This window comes from Schistocerca americana, chromosome X, assembly GCF_021461395.2.
Source record: "Schistocerca americana isolate TAMUIC-IGC-003095 chromosome X, iqSchAmer2.1, whole genome shotgun sequence".
Classification (NCBI taxonomy): Eukaryota; Metazoa; Arthropoda; class Insecta; order Orthoptera; family Acrididae; genus Schistocerca; species Schistocerca americana.
In genome coordinates this window covers 694375208-694390915 of record NC_060130.1, presented here as the reverse complement: position 1 = coordinate 694390915, position 15708 = coordinate 694375208, and the positions used below count along the sequence as shown (strand labels likewise).

Sequence of the window (15708 nt, the reverse complement as noted above, 5' to 3'; positions counted from 1 at the left end):
AACATATTTAATTACAATCAACAAAATATCATATAAACTTGGGAAATAGTTATGATATTGAGTCAAGTCCAAGAGATATTTAAAAGAAATTTACATCACATACTGAACCATCCTTTTGTTTCATGAAATGAACACTTGCTAAAAAGTGATTGTCATTTTTCTGGAAGTGACAGCTGGATTCTGTGCAAGAGTAAAAACATTTTCTCCATTAAGAAACTGATAAATCAAATTTTGGTGAATGACATAAATAAAACATTTAAAAATAATGTGACAAAGTATGTATGGGTGCATATATCTGAAAGGATTCCTTTTGTTGTGGAGTGAAGGTGAATGATACTTCCAAAGTTTAAAGGATTGGGGAGGGTGATATGAAGAATATTTGTCACCTATAAACTATGCCCATAAATAAACATTGGAACATCTACAGCACTGTGATATGTTTTTACTACTTTTCTTATAATGGTGCATTCTCCATGCAGTCAGGAGAGTCAGCACACCTCCAGAGTAATTGGCAGAGCTTTATTCATTTACAGCGTACAATAAATGTTCAGTGTGAAGACCACCAATGTTTCTACATAGCTGGTCGTGCCAAATCATGTCCTGTTATTTGTGGGATTCTTCTCTCTGTTCTTATGATGTAGTAAAGATAGATGCAGTGAGTTCATATGTTGTTTCTGCAAGCACTGGGTACACAACAGCCTTCTTAAACCCTGATAGGAAAATGTCTAGAGGGCTAAAAATCAAAGGATAGCTCTATGTGGGGCATACTGACTTAATTCATCAGGTGGACTGAGGGAAGAACATGAAGCCATCCATGGAGCATAGTCGAATGTTTATGGGCATTGAGTCAGTTTTCCGAACAATGCAAGCGGCATAGCCGTATGTTCACAGTCCAGGGGTCATGAGCAGGTGCCCTTAACATGTGCAGCAATGAAGAACACAACTATGATTTATCTTGTGAGTTATCTGAAACAAAATTTTGTGTAAATCAAGGAACATTGTACAATAGAGATTGACCAAATGAGTCGGTGCAGTTGTTGAAACACTGATCTAATATTACGGGGAATGGAATTGTTCTGTCCAGCCATACTGATGGATAAAAATAAATAAAGGAGGCTGAACATACCCTTCATCAATGTTTACCATTTTGCATTCCATAACCTTAATTTTTTAAGAAATATCATTTTTATTTTCACTTTCTCCTGTAATTGTCTCAGAATTTTACAGAAAGACTGAAACAGTTTTTGCATTATCTGTTGGTATTATGAGAAACAAATACTTAAAGTTTCCTCTGCCTTGCTTCACTATCTACCTATCTGTTTCAGTCATACAGCTCATTTCATGGAATGGCCACCTGAATATTAGGAAATTATAAAGGGAAAAAGGGATTATAGTGTAGTACTTCAGTTAATTGTAAATTTTTATCAGGCCATAACTGTATCAAATATTTTTATTGCAAGCTTTATAAATTTAGTAACTAAAGGTGACAAACTAAGAAGTACCACATCAGGATCAATAAGATGCTTACATTCTTTTCAGTCTTAGTAATTTATTTGCTTCATATTTCTTATGTTAGGTGGTGTGCACCAACATGTCTCAGAATAAGTCAGTCATGTTTCTGCTGACTCTTGAAACTTCTTGAGAGGCTATACTATGCATGACTCGTTAAAGTATTTTTTATGAAAACTGTCTTTATGTTTTTACAATGAATTTGTGAGTTACTCTACTATAAGGTCCTGTAATTTCTCCTTAAAACATACAACTTAATAAATTTCTGTAATGACTGAATAGTCTGTAATAGTCATGGAAATACAGGATACTCATCAGGATCATCACTTTTATATGCCACAGAAGATAAGTTCACAGATTCATCTGTAATGATCTTATCAAAGATGATGGCATTACACTATAAATTGCCTTCACTTACACTTGTAGTGCATTTATAGTACTGTAAGACACAAACAACAGCATGACCTCAATGAACAAAAGTTTATTCCACTTCCATGTACAAGCAAAAGCAGTTGTGAACATAGACAAAAACATAGAAACAATCCAGGTATTGATACAAGCAGTTGCTGACGATAAGTATGGATATGATATGAGGGCGAGTGCCTGCTGCACTGCCCTTGTAAAGAAGAGGGCTCTGGTTGATGGTGTGGCAGATGCTCTGCCTTGTGCACAATTCATGTGAGCCACTGCAGGTAGCCTCTATTGTTGGCTGCCACATATGCAGTTGGCAGAATATTTGAAGTGTAGTGTGCCATCAGCTTGGTGCTGCAGTGCATACTCAAGTATTACATACAGGGTCATAGTACCCCTCCCACATTGAGGAAAGGGCACTCTGTCAATGCAGGCACCAGCATCCCAGCTGAAACACCATGGTCTCTTGTGATGGATGCCACAGACAATGACAGCGATGGCAGAAGGAGATTCCAGACCAGAATCAGTGAGTAGGGGTGAAGTGGTGCAGCCGTGGATGTGTGCAGTGGCTGCTCCCCCACTAAGTACCATAAGTGAGAGCTGCTAACAAGGGCACTGGTAGCATGTCAATGTCTGGTCCTCATTGTGGTAAGACTGCACTCACAGTGAAGACTCCAGCCACTCAGGGTGCTGGGAACTCCACTTTAAACTGCCAGAGGCAGCAAAGCATCACAGGAGTACTCAGAATCTGGCACCAGGGGGGCTGGACCCCAATGGAGAGAAGGAGGTGGCCCATAATGAGGGCTGCACCAACATGCGTTGGTGTATCAATGTGAGCAAATGCAGGAGGCTGTGTGGCTGGTGTCCAAGTAGCACAGGGTTGGCCAAGATTTCAGCTTGTGGGCCACGGCTTGCTTCGCATTTCCCCCACCGCCACACTGCACTGTCTGAGTGCGAGAAGGGGAAAAGAGTGGAAAACAGTGAACACACTGCATTTAAATGGCAGTACAGCCATACTGCATTGACTTGATTTTATATTTCACACTTCTCAACAACATAGACCACAAATGAAACAAGTTTCCAGTATTAATTAATTATTTTAGGTGTGCTGAAGAGACAGTATAATTTTTATCTGTTACAAACTTTTGGCTATGGACAGACACAGACAATTTTCACATTCAAGTTGCTATGTAATCATGACTCATTTAGTTTCATAATCAAAAAAAGGTCTTTGACTCAAATATTTCAATCGAAATATTATAGCACTTTTGAAACCTCATGATGGAGACCTGATAAACCCACTTGAGAAAATCAACTTAGATGTTCTGGATAGTCTTAATGTAAAATGATTTGTAATTAAAACTGTAATTACCTTGCAGATCACTCAGTAACATCCACAAATGTACAGGGGCACTTTCAGCTGAAATGGCAAATGATCTCAGAAATAGATGTAAGATTGCCAGTGTCCTTAAAACCTATATAAAACTTTCATTGGAATTCTTGTAAGCCCACAATGAAGTCTTCAAACTTTGCATTTTCTTTAACACCAGTGAGCTTAGGGAACAAGACTGTCATTGTCAGAATGTGTTCCTTCTGCAACGTGATTTGGTTTTTAAATACATTCCCATCAAATCAGAAAGAAGTTACCTTGCACTTAAAATACAAAGTCTGCAATAGATTTAAGGTGTTCTAATTTCCGTTCCTGCACTCATTTTTCCTTCATAAATTCAACAACAGTGAGATTTAAACTGAAAAATTCTTCAGGCTCTTCGTTCCTTTCCCCTGAAAAAACCTTTGCAACTGAAAGAACGAATAATGAGTGTGACTTCAAAAAGTTTACTATTCATACCATCAATATCTTCAATGGTCTAAGCCTGCAAATTTAGGATGATGTGCAGAACTGTGTATCCCAACTGTCAATTGTTGTAACTTTTTGTGCTTTCATTGCCAACTGAAAGTTTAAATTCTTTCTGCATGGCACTATAATGTTATTTCCTAGCAAATAAGCAGTACCCATAGCTTCATCCCTCTCTTCAGTAATTCCCATTCATTTTAAAGGAATGTGATGATAGACTGCCTTTTTTTGTGCACACAGCCACTGGACCTGTGATTGTTCTTCATACCACGAACAAGCAGCAAATGATAAACAGCACTGATACCTTGATTCTTCCAAATGCAAAGAGTTGTGCTGTTCACAAAATACTTTACCACAATGCTAAACAAAATGTCATGCTGTTCCAAATACTTCCAATAAGGACAGATCAGAGCTGAGTGACAGGTGGACCTTGGCTCACATGTGGCCCATACATGCTGCACATGTGAAGTTGGGCACACTGTAAATAGCCCTGATATAGCATCTTGTCTTGACACTGATCCCCCACTGGCATAAACCTGTAGGAACTGAAGAAGCATGTCAAGTTACTGTCTGTGGAGGAGTCTGTGATGTACTTCTTCATTTGAACCATGGTCATGTGGATGAGACATTCTGCCTCACCATTAGTTTGGTGGTGAAAAGGAGGAGAAGTCATATGGTGAACGCCTTAATAGGCACAAAAATTGTGGAAGGCCTGAGACACAAACTGTGGACTGTTATTCATCAGTAGTGCATAAGACAATCCTTCAATATAAAAAAAATTTGGAGAGGGAATGAATCAGCCATGGTTGACATGGAAGGATGGTGGATAATGTATGGATATTTAGAGAAAGCACTGACAACCAACAACTAGTAAAAGTTTATGGAAGTTTCCGTGAAATTAACATGGACACATTTTCGTGGAGGCTGCAGTGCAAGCCAAAGAGAGAGCATCGCCCATGGGGCCTCCTGTTGGGTTGCACAGTGAAAGCAGACCACAACAAGATGTAAAATGTCACCATTGATGATGGACCAGTAACTTGGTATGCAAGACATCCAAATGTCCCTGATGTATGAGCTGAAGCACGTGCCACTGTAGGGCAGATGGGATAACAACCCTAGGTGAGAGCCCATTTGTAGCTAAGAGAACAACACCATCAAATACTGAAAGGTGGTCACAGAGGGCAAAACAATTACCCAAGGGATCAGAAGCCCTGCCCATAGGCCTGTGCAGCCACGCAAGCTGAACAAGGTGAGAACTTTACATAAAACTTGACCAGCAGTGGTAGCAACTACGATCTGGGAGCCTTTAATAGGAAACCCTTCGACTGTATGTTGCATCTCAATATCTAAGTGAAAAAAGATGAATTCATCCTGATCAAATGCAGGATCTAGCTCCTTTGGGAGCTGTGTCAATGCATCAGTGTTAACATGCTGCACTGTAGTCCTAAAGTGTATTTCACAGTTTTATTGAGACCGAAGCAAGACCCAATGCTGGAGGCAATGTGCTGCTTTGTCAGACAATGAAGCAGAAGAATTTAACAATGAAATCAAGGGCTTGTGGTTAGTAATGAGGTGGAACTTACGCCAATACAAGAACACATGAAACATTTTGAGGGTGTAGCTGACTGCAAGTCCTTCCTTTCCAACTTGAGAGTAGCACTGCTAACCAGAATTGAGTGTTTTTCATGCATAAGCTATCGGACATTCGGAATGATCCTCATATTGATGCACAAGAATGGACCTGACTCCATATCAAGAGGCATTTGTAACCAAATCAGGTTGTGGCTAGGGTGGAAAGTAGCCAGGCAAGGAGCAGAATGTAATTTAGATTTCAAAAGCATGAATGCAAGCTCACAGGCCACTGTCCACTGAAAATGAACATTCTTGTGGTGCAACTGATGGAAGGGATGGGCCAATGCTGCCAAAATCACAACAAATTTGTAATAGAAAGCAATTTTACCTAACAATTCTTGTAGTTCTTTCAGATTTGTAAAGCAAGGCAGAGTTGTGACCACGGAAACATGGACACATAAGGGCTTAACACCATCCCAAGAAAACTCAAAGCCCAAATACACAACAGATGGGTAAAAAAATGTGACTTGACCAAGTTGTATTTCAGCCCTGCAGTATGTAAGATTATTAAAAAGTTATATAAATGCTCTTCCAAGCTCTTAGGCTTCAGATAAATCAGTAATGGAGAAAAACTGAGTTTAACTAATAACTCGTCCATACCGGGTACAGAGTAAGTGTTAACAATAGACTGCATGTTTACTGATACTTGGAAGTCACCACAGAGGTGAAGGTACCCAGTGTTTTACTTTTCTTTTTTAACACAAAGGAGGGTAGACCACTCCTCAGTGTAATAGACTGTATGACTGCAACAATATCAGCCTGTCCAATTCTAATTTTGCTTGACCATGCAAAGCCACTGGAATAGGACATGCATGGAAAAAGTACAGTGGGCTGTAAAATTAGTGGCAAGACCTAACCTATTTGAGGAAAGAGTTACGAACACAGAACACAGAAAATCTAACTGCTTGGAAAAGACCTGATCAGAAATGAGGTGCACCATATTGAAAATGGAAAATCCAAAAGCATTGAAAGCATCCATACTGAACAAATTGGTAGTGCCAGCTTCATCCATCTCAAAAAAGTCCAGGAATAAACCATAGATTTGTACATAGGGGGAGCCATAAAATAGCCCTAAAGTTGTAATGCTACTTGTTGTAACTTACCAAACGTCAAGTAACAAGAAAAAGTTGGCCATCCCAAATCTACATAAGTTTGTGAGTTTATTAAAGTCACATCTGCATCTGTATCCACTTGTAGTCTGATCACTCTGTCCACCAGTCACACTTCAATAAAGAGGCTACTATTTGTAAGCACTGGAGACACGCAATTATCATCTCTGTCCATGTCCACAGGAGGGAGCTGGGAAGGACACACAGGTACTAAATATCTTATTTTCCTGCAGTTGTTGCTAGTCGCACAATACTTAAGGCATGCATACCTTTCATGTTGCAGGAAACAGTATGGGGAAAATGCAAGCCAGGGGCACTGCTGTTGCTGTGGTTGTTGTTGTTGTTGTTGCTGTTGTTGGTAGGCACATAGATGTCCAGTGCGGTGTGGAGGTGTTGTTTATGTGGCTGCCACATCATCCTCCCCTGGATAAATGTCTGATGCCTGATAACCAGAAACAGGAGCCCATGTGGCAGTGTCATGCCAAGCCTTAATCTGATCACTATTAGCATGAGATAGTTTGAAAGACTGAGCAATGTTTAACAATGATGAATTCTCATCAGAGAACATAGACATGAAATATTTTAATGGGAAACAGTATCGGCAATGCCTCTTTTATGACCTGCAATAGTTGCACTGTGCAGTGGTCAACATCTTATACACACATGCAATTGGTTGTTTGGTGCCATCCTCATTCCTATGCGCCAAAATCACCTTGATGCCATAGGCGGATATGTTGAATGGCACAAACAACAAATGTTCGGGAGAGAAAGGGGTGAGACATGGAGCAGATTGCAGTGTGGTTTTAATTGGGTAAAAGAATGGTTACAGCCAGGGGTCCAGTTGTAGAATGCTCCCTTTTTAAGCAATTGGTTGAGGAGTTGTACAATGTTGGCTGCTTAAGGTATGAGTTTGGAGCATTAGCTGACTTTGCCCAGAAACACCTGCAGATCAGGTAAGTTCCTTGGATGGAGACATTTCAATCTGTAGGCCTGATTCTGTGTTTGGTCAGCCAATTCCCTAAATACTCCTCTTCTGGTTGAAAAATTGACCCTTATCCAAATGACAACACAGACCTGCATCCTGAAGGTTTGTAAATCTAGTGCAGAGGTTTCACAAATGCTCCTGGTGGGAGGGCCCCATGACAATGAGATTATCCAGATAATTCACACAAGCTGGACTGTGCTGTGTCAGTTGTTCCATATACCTTTGGAAAATTGCAGGGTCCTAGGCAGTGCCAAATGGGAGTTGCTTGTAGTTACGTAATCCAAAATGTGCGTTGCTGACAACAATTTTCTGAAATAACTGGTCTAAGGGCAACTGAAGGTAAGTGTTGGCAAGCTCAGTCTTTGAGTAATATTCCACCCCAGCAAGTTTGGTAAGGAGGTCTTCCATCCAGAGAATAGGATAAGCTTTGACCACAGATTGAGCATTGATGGTAGCCTTAAAATCCCCATGGAATCAAAGAGAAGCACTGGGCTTTCTTATTATGACTTGTCAGGTGGCCCACACACTAGATTTCACAAGATCAGTAATTCCAGCAGCCTGGAGATGATCAAGCTCCTGCTTCACTGCAGTATGTAAGGCCACTGGCATGTGTCTGACAAAGTAAAAATGGTGGGGTGTGCCATCCACTTGAAGGATGATGTGTGCCTGAAAATCTGAGGCACGCCACAATTCTGATTTAAACAGAGGTGCAAATGCTGAACAAAGATCGTCCAGTTCCTGCAAAGGGACTGCAGTGAATAGACCTTGACTTCATTGGAGACAGAAAACTGAAACAGTGTGAAGGCAGTGAGGCCAAAAATGTTGGTGTTCATATGGCTGCTGTGATCAAGAACTGCCCATAAAGAGGGACAGAATTGTTTGCATAGGCCACAAAATGCTGCAAGTGCAGAGACCGGTCTGGTGAACCCAGTTGTGCTGTCAGATTGATGAAAGAGATTGTGGCCCCCATATCCACCTGAGAATGGACATCCTTCTTACAAACGTTGAGTGTGAAAAATAGCTTCCTGATCAAAAGGTCTTCCAGTGAGACTGCTGACTGCAGCACATGTATGGTGTTCTGATACTCTCGTGGGGTGGGATGGGAGCAGGTTGTGCTTCAATCAAAGTTGCTCGTCTTTGTGACAAAGTGTGCAGCACCCCCAGCAATCTGGACAGTCTGCCCAGGAGTGAATGGAAAAAACTGTGGGCATGAGGGGAGCTACCCCCATGATCTGCAACAAGGTGTGACCAGAGGCTCTGATGCCAAAGGAATGTCAAACAAGGACAAATCATGATGGTGCTGCCTTTGAGCTGTTCTACACCTGCAGTGTGAGCATACAGTGGATGAAGGTGCACTATAGCTTGTGGCCGCACCATGAGTCATGAGCCTGTGCAATTTTGAACAAGTGTACAGTGTACAAAATGTTCCCCAATGAGAGATTATTGAGTTTCAGTGCCACAATGTGGACATCTAAATCTGGTGCATGTTGGACCACCATGTTACTAATCAAGGAGTCTGTGTACAAAGCCTTGCAGCCTTCACTCTTGTGAGGGAAATGGCATTTGTAGCTGTAGTGACCAAAGAGTGGTATGATTGTACCAGCTGTTTATGGTACTGATGGAACTTGAACCCAGAGGGAACCACATGGTGTCTCTGGGACTAGTCATTAGTCAACAGAACGTGTATCTCACAAATGAAGAGTGCAACAGGGTCTAACAGAGTAGCTAACTTTTGGAACAGACTGGCCTTTTGTGGTGAACCCGAAGGAAAAAAAAAAAAAAAGATGGCTGTGATGAATCAGCTGTGACTTTGTGACTTGAAACACTGTGGGATGCTGTTTCAGATGATACAAGTATGTGTCATTAAAAGGTGGAAATGATGGGGGAGGTACGAGGGTGCCACTAGTGAGATGTGCTGAGGCCTGGACAAGTGGGTCTCATGTGCTCTGATTTGTCCACCTGAAACTGAAGTGATTTTTGTAACAAGTCTAACTGGAGCTGCTGCTGCTGCATTAACTGCTACTGATGCTTCAGCAGACAAACCAGTTTTGTGTCCATGCTACCAAATAACTTCCTGTTTCTTCATCACCAATGCTATATCTGTGGGTAGCCAGATGTCAGTGCACACATTAGAGCTCTGAAAGAAATGGTGAAACAGAGGGAGCCATCAGGCAGGAGAGCCACCTTCAGAAGAGTAACCCAATTTAACAATAGGTAAACAAAATGTATCACATAGACTGCAGAAAAAGCAACAGATCAAGACAAGGACAAAAAACCTAGATTACAAGAAGGCGCTACCTAAAGACTTCTTCACAATGATGACAATAAGACCAAGAGCAGCAGGAAGACAAATCCAAGATTCGGCCAAAGAAAGTAACTGGATGACAAGCAAGGTAGTCATCAAGCAGTCCTAGTACAGCAAAGATAGATATGACAATATTAAGCATGATCATTGAAATGACCAACTGTGTGCTTGACAGCCACCTATATACTAGCTACACAGACTGCTGTTTTCCACTGTACTCATTTTGCTAGATGGTGGTGATCTCTCCAGGTGAGGACAGAGTTACATAGCCATGGTGCCCCCTAATGGTCATTTAATTTGACCTCCTCTGTTGGGGATTCTAATCTTCCTATTAAATGAATAACCCTATTAGTGGAGATAGTGGCTGACCACTTCGTGAAAGTTTACCATGTGGGAAACCTCCAGTCTGTGTCAATTGTGGAGATGATCACCATACTCAATCCCTGACATAAATGTGCTACCTTAATTAATGAATATAAAATTCATGAACTCAAAGTCTCCATCACCCCTCATACAGGGTGATTCAAAAAGAATACCACAACTTTAAAAATGTGTATTTAATCAAAGAAACATAATATAACCTTCTGTTATACATCATTACAAAGAGTATTTAAAAAGGTTTTTTTTTCACTCAAAAACAAGTTCAGAGATGTTCAATATGGCCCCCTCCAGACACACGAGCAATATCAACCCGATACTCCAACTCGTTCCACACTCTCTGTAGCATATCAGGCGTAACAGTTTGGATAGCTGCTGTTATTTCTCGTTTCAAATCATCAATGGTGGCTGGGAGAGGTGGCCAAAACACCATATCCTTAACATACCCCCATAAGAAAAAATCGCAGGGGGTAAGATCAGGGCTTCTTGGAGGCCAGTGATGAAGTGCTCTGTCACGGGCTGCCTGGCGGCCAATCCATCGCCTCGGGTAGTTGACGTTCAGGTTTCATAACTGACCATTTTCGTAGGACTCTCCATACAGTTGATTGTGGAATTTGCAGCTCTCTGCTAGCTCTACGAGTTGATTTTCCTGGGCTGCGAACAAATGCTTGCTGGATGCGTGCTACATTTTCAACACTCGTTCTCGGCCATCCAGAACTTTTCCCTTTGCACAAACACGCATTCTCTGTAAACTGTTTATACCAACGTTTAATACACCACCTATCAGGCGGTTTAACACCATGCTTCATTCGAAATGCACGCTGAACAACTGTTGTCGATTCACTTCTGCCGTACTCAATGACACAAAAAGGTTTCTGTTGAGCGGTCGCCATCTTAGCATCAACTGACGCTGACGCTGACGCCTAGTCAACAGCACCTCAAGCGATCAAATGTACAACTAAATGAAACTTTATAGCTCCCTTAATTCGCCGACAGATAGTGCTTAGCTCTGCCTTTTGTCATTGCAGAGTTTTAAATTCCTAAAGTTGTGGTATTCTTTTTGAATCACCCTGTATTTTGAAGCCCAAGAAAGGGTGGTTACTTACATTCAATCCTAGGGGTATCGAATTTTGTTGGTGCTATAGCCAGGCCATCAGCAGTTCCCCGAGTACTTACTCCCTTAATTCTCTCAAAGTTGATTATTGATACTCAAAACAGTAAATTAGCCCATTGGGGGGATAGATGTGGTTCTGGCAGCACCACATTTGTTGTCATTGAATCATTACACCCACCCAGAGAAACTGTATCCTCTTTTGCCATGTAAGCTCTTCCCAGAAAAGACATAATGTGAACCAGTGGCTAATAGAGTCACAGACCACAGGTTCCAGTGTTGTCTGCTCCTCTTCAGTTCCTACACCCACAGAATATAATTCTCCACAAGAAACCCATCACTCTTATGTAGTTAAGGAGAAAAAGAAGAAATCTGGTTACACTGGAAGCACTGGATCTTCCCCCGTCAGCAGGCCCAGAACCCTTGTCTGTGGATGTTTCTCCACCCACACAGGTGACAGACAGTGATCCTGGAGAATGACCATTCTCCTTGGCCCCATCATGCCCAACTAGGCTACTCTGAACACGATAATGCAATGGAACTGCAATGGATGTTACTGTCACCTACTAGAACTACTACAGCTAATGGAATCTTGCAGTATGTATTGCTTTCCTAAAATGACACATCACTGATGACTATTCTCCAATCCTTTAATGTTACCATGCCTCGTGTCAGAATCATACTGACCCTGAGAAAGTATTGGAAGGGTTTGTACATTGGTTTGCACAACAGTTGTCAATGAGTGGATTCTCCTCTTTATCAAACCACAAGCAATATCTGTGTGAGTTTGAACAATTCTAATTTTGTTCAGTGTCCAATGCATATTTTTGGTTGCCAGCCTGGCAGTCTCTTTCCCCAGTCTTCTGGCCTTGCTACAATGATCATTACATGATGAACCAGAGATAATTATCACTTTCTGGTGATCATGTCACTTCTTTGCCACTAATAACTAACTAACTACTTGATGGACCATTTGCCATGCTGGCTTCTTGTAAGGGAAAACAGGCAATTATACACCTCTGCTATAACTTTTGTCCCCTCCCCGACAAGTTGTATCAACAAGGTTGTGGGAGACATCTCTGTTGTGATCACCCATGCTGCTGGAAATGCTGTCCTCCTTTGTATTGACCCCCTCCAATGGTGACCAGTGCTGTACAGGACAAAATACATTGCAAGCACGTATTCAAATCATCGAAGGGCCCTGCAACATCTCAAGTGACATCTTTCACAGACTTCCCTCATCACTTTGAAGCAGATCCATGCAAAGGTGCACTACCTAATTAAATTCAATGAAAAGCAATGTTGGGAGCATTATATCTCTTTTTTGGGAATTTACAGTATGTCATTTCATCTCAGATGTCAGCCAAGCTCTCTAGTCTACTGGGCTGCCAACAATCAACAACTGTTCCAGGTCTCCTTTGTCATATTTCTGTTTCTAGCTAGGCATGTGTTCTATTGAATGTATTATGCTCCATTTTGTAAGATCATTAGCATCTTCTTCTTACTTGCCTTCTTTTGAGCACATAAAAGACAAATGCAACACATCACCCTATCCTGTACCCCAGTAATCCAGACTTATATAATTATCTTTTCACTGACTGAGGACTGCTTCAGCCTCTTTATTCATCACGTGATATGGCCCAGGGTTCTGATTCAATTCATAATCAGATTAACTAACATATGAATTAATTCACATGCTCCACTTACTCAGATTCTTCAACTGTATTTGACTATGCAGTGTCTTCCTTTCACAATGGATGGACCACATCATCATCCAAGTCCTTAAAAAGAACCAATGACTGTCAAGAGATATTGACCAATTAGCCTCACCAACAGACCCTGCAAAGTACTTTAAAGGATGATAGCCTGATTATTAAGCTGGGTTCTTGAATCACAGGGCCTTTAGTGCTCTTATCAGTGGGGTTTCTGAGAGGGACAATCCACGTCTGACCATCTGGCTTGGGTGAAAATAGCAATCCTACTGGAGTTTTTTTCTTCACTGCAGCATCTCGCCGCAGTCATTTTAGAGCTACATTAAGCTTACTACATCATTTAGCATTATCAGATTTTACTTACCCACCATGACTGGAGATTTAGAGGCTCCCTTGCTATTCTTATTTGTCAATTTATATCAATCTGAACATTTTGGTTTAGGGTTGGTGCATTGCCCAGCTTCCACAGGCTCAAGAGATCAATGTCCATTGGGCTCCTTACTAAATGAAATGTTCTTTAAAAAAATGGCTCTAAGCACTATGGGACTTAACATCTGAGGTCATCAGTCCCCTAGACTTAGAAAGTACTTAAACCTAACTAACCTAATGACATCACACACATCCATGCCCGAGGCAGGATTCGAACCTACGACCGTAGCAGCAGCGCGGTTCCGGACTTAAACGCCTAGAACCGCTTGGCCACAACGGCCGGTACTATGTTCTTCCTCATAGCCATCAATGGGACAGTGATCATTGTTGGACCTGTGATTAACCCCACACTGTATTTTGAAAATTATTGCCTTTGGTAAACTTCCTAATCCACAGCTGCAGCTGAATGACAGCTGCTAGGAGCCATCCAAAGAGCATTCATTTGGGCCTTTTCCCAAGGTCTCCAATTTTCTACCCTGGAAACATGATCAATCATTTTTCATTGTGCTCCAGTTCATCCTGTCCGAGAACTCCGCTTGGATACCTAGCACTCAGACATTGTTGTTGAGGCCTGATTTTTGGGACTCCTCTTCAATAAAAAGTTGACATAGTTGTCCTATATTCATCAGTCAAAAATGAATGTTTAATGTTGTTTGTTACCTCACCCACACTTCTCGGGGTTGCATATTGTGCTATGATGCTATTCTGCTCTGTATTCACCAGGTCCTGATCTTGTCCCAAGTAGACAATGTTTGGCAGGTTAATGGCTAAGTGCAACCACTGGTTTTGAAGTTATTGAACCCAATACATCATTGTGGACTGAGTCTGGCCACTCACATCATCTGGTCTAGTCCCACAGACATTCTCCTTCTGCAAATGGAGATCATACAATTTCAGTTAAAGTGACACCACATCTTGATCACTTATACAATCACCATACAACATTTCCTAATCATCCACCTTATTAAATTCTTTTTTCGTACAGTGGGTGACAAAATTGTTTGCCAGTAACATGTGTTTTTATGGTGGAGCTGATAGCCATTAAAACAGATTTACAGTCTATTTAACAATCCTCCCATTATTGATCAGTGCTAGTCTTGTCACCCTGTGATATCTGCTATTCATGATGTTCTCTCTGACCTTAGCCGTACTACCTGCTCAGTTGTCTTTCACTGGGTCCAAAGTTATGTGGGTATCCCAGAGAATGAACTGGGCAGCCATTTGACTAGAAGCGGTTACTTGTCCAGTCACCTCTGACAATCCCAGGCATGGACTTACAGGTGTGTATAAGACCTCCACTCATTTGGATATGGAACCCCATCTGGTGGGCTATTGCCCCTCTAATGAATGACACTCTATCAAGGAGACTGTAGCTGCATGGCAGCCCTTCTTCCACTTCTCCCAGAAGGAACCACTGCCCTATGTCATCTCCACATCAGTCTCACCAGATTAACACATAGTTTTGTCTTATGTAATGAAACACCTCCACATTGTGGTTCATGAGCCTTATAGCTCACATCTAGTGAAATGCCACCTTCTTCTGGATCTCTACATCAAGCATTTTGCCTCTAATGTTAGCAAACAATGTGTGGGAAGTTAAGTTGATCCTTGTTTCCACATAGAAAGTGATTCATATTCTCAGATCTAATGATTTAAACTGCTTTATTTATCTATTTTCTGGGATGGAAGGGGGGGGAGGGGGGCAATGTATAGGCTTTATGGTGCCTCACTCCACAAGCTGGAGTTGGGCATCCTCAACACTATTTACTCCATTAGCCACACCGTTCATCACTCTTGTACTCTACTTTTAATTTTTGATGCTGTTAACCCATTTATCTGTAGCGCTCTATATTACTCTTTTAGAAATGCCCCTTTGCAGAGCATCCTAAGGAAGACCAGGTCTTAAGGATTCTTTGTACTTTATCTTAACTGATGACAAAGGACAACTGGAAAGGATTTTTTGATTCCATCAAGGGAAGATGTTAACACGTTGACTATATCAGGTTAGGGCAAGACAGTTGTGGGAGAGTGGTCTCCCATTACATGCTGAGCCATAGAGGACACTCAACAGCACTTACTTGCTCACCAACCTGATAATTTCCTTCACCTTATTTTGCTGTTTCAGTCCCACCAATGTCCATTATATATTTAGCATTTTCAATATTATGGTCCTCCAGAATAGGATTTTCACTCTGCAATGGAGTGTGCACTGATATGAAAATTCCTGTAAATTGCATGTATTTGCTATTAACGTTTTTTTTTTTTTTTTTGA

At 41.4% G+C, this 15708-nt stretch overlaps 1 protein-coding gene across 2 annotated transcripts in view; it reads left to right on the top strand.

The window, feature by feature from the left end:
• The window catches only part of LOC124555664 (protein Wnt-16-like), a 776949-nt gene that overhangs the window by 749099 nt on the left and 12142 nt on the right, over positions 1-15708 (top strand). The gene's annotated exons all lie outside the window — the stretch shown is intronic.